Consider the following 4,744-nt stretch of genomic DNA (forward strand, 5'->3'; position numbering starts at 1 on the left):
AGAACTGAAAATAATCATGTAAATAATGTATGTTTAAACTAGAACAACTGCAGAACAACAGAAAGCAAATTCTGACACTCACCTAAACCAGTTTTTTTGCTCTTCATTCAATAGACATTTATAATTCCCAACAACATTAATGAGCATTACTGCATGTTTGGACTAGGTACCTACATATTTAGGATGTTCTAAAGAAGCATAAGTCACAAACTCCTCAGACCCCTAAAAGGATGACAGCCTGGCTGTGCTTAGCTACTTTCCTATGTACATTGCTCCCTATAAGCTTTTGCTACTTTATATTTGCATAAGAGGACGAACACAGAAAACAACTGAAATTATTTAGTGCCTGATAGCCATATGGACATCCACATGGATTTCCAGTGAAATCAATGGAGGTTTATGTGCATGGAGCTCACTGCAGGATCGATGCCTTAGTTTTTAATTTTTTTGCTACAAAAAAAAGTGTAGAGAAAACAGTTTATAGGTTCATCTTTATATATCTGAGTAATGATAAGAGGGCAAAAACATTTCTATGTTGTTACTGCACTATTCACTTTAGTTTAAGTGTAATGAAAGAGAATGGTTGGATAATACTTGTTCAGTAACTCCTCACTTAACGTTGTAGTTATGTCCTGAAAAATGCAACTAAGTGAAACAGTGTTAAACGAATCCGCTCTCCCCATAAGAATTAATGTAAATGGGGGAGGGGTTAGGTTCCAGGGATTTTTTTTTTTTTTTGCCAGACAAAAGGCATTATATACATTTTAAACAAGCAATTTAATACAGGTACTGTACTATAATTGGGAGGTGCCCCTGCCTTCCCCTATACAGGCACAGCCCACTGGCACTGGAGATGAGGCACACAAGGAGGCTGAAGGTGCTGTAGGCTAGGAAAAGCGCATTGTGCAGCAGCGGCAGCTTCCACTACTCTGCAAGCACCAGGGGTGGGGGCTCAACCCTCAGCAGGACCGGCTCCCCCCAGGCCCCAGCGCGCAAAGCGCGTGCTTGGGGCGCCATGCCGCGGGGGGCACTATGCCGCGGGGGGCACTCTGCTGGTTGCCGAGAGGGCAACAGGCGGCTCTGGTGGACCTCCCGCAGGTGTGCCTGTGGAGGGTCCGCTGGTCCCGCGGCTCCGGTGAGCAGCAGAGCACCCCCCGCAGCGTGCCGCCTTGCTTGGGGCAGCGAAATGGCTAGAGCCGGCCCTGACTCTCAGCCCACCCACTCCCTTCCCCCCCCCCAAGCCCCCAACCTTGACCTACCTCTTCTCTCCCCCCTACCTCATCCCCCTTTACTTCCCACACTGCGTCCTCACTCATCCCCTATCCCGCCCCTCCATTCTAAACACCGCAAGACAGCTGATTGCCCTGGGCAGGAGGCAGGGGAGGGAGTGGGAGCCTGCACATGGAGTCCTCACACCTACCCCCTCCCTCCTGCCCCCAAAACACTGCAAGCCAGCTGATTGCCACGGGCAGGAGGTGGGAAGGAGAGGCAGGGCACTGATTCGCAGGGTCTGCCGGGGGGTGGGAGGTGCTGGGAGGGGGGCATAGGGAGGCTGCCAGCTGTGGAGAAAGCAGGCAGTTGAACAACATAAAAGTGGAGCATTGCACAACTTTAAATGAGCATGTTCCCTCACTGATCAGCAACATAACAATGTTAACTGGGATGACTTAAAATGAGGAGTTACTATACAAGTACCATTATATGCACAAATGGAAAACTGTAGTTGCAAGATGGATAATATATGCTTTACCACTGCTCTATTCATAAACCTCAGCCTTGTTCTGGTGTGATGGTCTCTAAATGATGAGATTGTTCAGTCACCATGCCCACTAGATCCTTAGTTTGCTTACAGCAAAAAAGAAAGCAATTTGTAATTTCTAGACAAAGCCACTAAACAGCGGATGGACCAAATCCCATTAACTAAAAAAAAAGCTGTCAGCAGGAACCAGTTTAACTACTGTCAGTGTCTGTTTCTGAAGCAGGAACCTGAAGATTAAATGCTCCCTATAGCCTTCCCATTCCCTTAGTCATCTGATATCTGCAATAAAGAATTAACAGACAGACAGTTATTCCTAAAGCAATTGGCTTTAGTCAAAACTAACTGTTTAAACAGGTTATTTAGCTATAATTTTATCTGCAAAATGAGCCAACACTAAAAACTGTAAAAACTGACTGATCTTGAGAGAGACAAGGGGGGTGAGGTAATAGCTTTTATCAAACCAACTTCTGTTGGTGAGAGACCAAAGCTTTGGAGCCACACAGAGCTCTTCTTCGGCTCTTAAGAGGCATGTAACTGTTTTTATTTTCAATGTAGTTTGCAGTGAGAGTGACACAGTTTCTCCCCTGAAGCTGTCATTTTAGATGTAGAACAGGTCGGGGGGGGCGGGTTCCATCCCTTCTCTCCCTTTATCTGATCAAGAAGTAAATATACATATTTGCACTTCTGAGACCCAAAGAAACCTCCTGTCTGCTAACTCGGTGCATTATTTGCCCTCGGGTCAGCACTCAGTCACTACACGCTAAAGAATATTTTCCACGTGAGCAAGATTCTTCTCCCCTACAGTAACAGTGGCGGCTACACGTACACTCACAGAGCGGTGAGAACGAGAAAACGGCGGTGTCATTTTCCCAGGGTCCCAATTCCCCACCCCACCCGCTGTGGCTGCCCCCCTTTGCTATCCGAAGAGAACCCTGCAGGGATCCAGACTGCACGTGCTGCGGAATCATCGCAGGCACTTCAGCCCCTCGCAGGACAGCGTCTCCAGGTCCCCCCACCCCCAGCAGCAGCTGCAGCTAACACCCGCCCACCCCCCAGGGCTCAACTCTCCTAACGGTCCCTGGGCAGCGAGTTCCTGACTCGCAGCCCCCGCGGGCGGGATGCGAAGAGGAGTCACAAGGACAAAGGGGAGGGCGGGGTGGAGGGAGCCTGAAGAGGGGCTGGGACCGCAGTGAGACGGGGCTGGGTGGGGGGCAGCTGCAGGGGAAGGCAGCGAGAGGCGGAGGAGGACAAACGGCCAGGGTGGAGCTGCGGCGGGTGGCCCCAGGCACGTTACCTCTGGGGCAAGGGGGTCCGCGGCACCGGCAGCCCCGAGCCGCCCACGCCGGGCTTTGTCTCTCCGGGGCAGCCTCCCCGTGACGCACCCGCTGCAGGAGAGCTCCAGCTGCGGCTGCCGCCCGGATCCCAGCTGAGCAACAGCTGCCCGAGCTACAGAAGGGGGCGTCCCGCCCCAGGGCAGCGTGGTCCCAGGTACCGGTGCGCGCGACAAGGGGCTTCTCAGCGGGGCAGGTGTCTCCAGCTGCAGGGAAGATAGGCGCCTGCGCGTGCTTGGGAGTGGGTGTGTGCACGCGGGTGCGCGTGCCTGCGGCGGGGGTGCACGCCTGGGGTTGGGTGTGCGAGCCTTACGCTGGGCGTGCATGTCTCAGGCGAGGTGTGCGTGCCTGGGGTTGGGTGTGTCCGCAGGTGTGCATGCCGCGGATAGGGTGTGTGTGCACGCCTCAGGCCGGTGTGCAAAGAAGTTCCGTTCTATTAATCTATCTGGAATTTTTCTCATTAAAAGTCTCCCTTATTATTTTCATAAAACCTCCCTCTTTTCAGAACAGCTGAGAGTCGTGACTCTCATTGTTATCATCTGTCCCAGCTGATGCCACTCTCGAAATGGAGTGCTACAGAGTCTCTGGGTGCCACAGGGCTGCAGGCCTAGGACTTCTAGCTAGCTCCTTCAGACTGGCCTTTCAGACATCTGTCGGAAGAAGCATTGTTGTGTCTGCCTGTATTATGCAGCTGAAGTGGGACCCACATCTGCCTTAATCTTGTGTTGTCTTTAACAAAGAGGAACTATAGGTCTAAAAGAACAACGTGGCAGCCTGGATACGCCAACCAAAATAGAACATGGCCTACTAAGACCTTTAGTCCTTTAGAGTGTTATTCTCATGAAAAGTGAAGACAGCGATGACATACTCCTTTTGTATGGGTGAAAAAAAAGTGCAGCCCTTGGAAAGTTGCCAAAGCCAGCTTGGAGGCAAAGTGAAATGCCCTTGCTTCTGCCATGTTCTACGTTGTGATTAATTGGACCAATGAGCAAGGGAAGAGGACAGCAGGAGGGTGAACTTTTCCTTTCTGGCTTCTCTGCAATAAAAGAGCAAGCAGCACAGATGGAGTTCAGAACACAGAAAAAAAATAGTTCAAATATTTCCCAACAGAGGGGCAGAGATTAAAACATTTTTAGCACTGGGTAGGCCAATGACCATGAAGCATTTTAATCTTTACCATTTATGCTATGGGGAAAGCTCTGCGAGGTCTGTGTATGTGTGTCGGGTCCATGCTAAAGTAAAGGATGACTCTCCTTAGCTCTTTTAGAACCTTGTGATTCTAATAATCAGAACCCCCTAATTGTGCCTACACTTGGAAAACGTGTTCGATGAGGGTTGTCTCCTTCTCCCTCCATCCTCAATCCAGTCCTGGAAACTGCTGTCCTACTGGACAGTGTCAGTTGGGTTCAACATTGTAGTGAAGCATGCTAGAAGCCAATCTGTGCTGCAACTGGTTCCTCCTGTCCACACCATTTTCAAAAGTCTTGAGGTTGTGTGAGAGTTGCTATGCTTAACACCAGATGTCTGTCGGATGGCAGTTTTCAACTTTAGAAACCACAGATAAGTGTTTCCTTGTGGTTGTAATGGAAAAGCAGATGGAAATTAGGAGCCTAAATACCTCTGTGGATCTGCACCATAGAAAATAGTGATGTAA

Source organism: Chelonoidis abingdonii, chromosome 1 (assembly GCF_003597395.2).
Source record: "Chelonoidis abingdonii isolate Lonesome George chromosome 1, CheloAbing_2.0, whole genome shotgun sequence".
In the NCBI taxonomy this organism is placed as follows: Eukaryota; Metazoa; Chordata; order Testudines; family Testudinidae; genus Chelonoidis; species Chelonoidis abingdonii.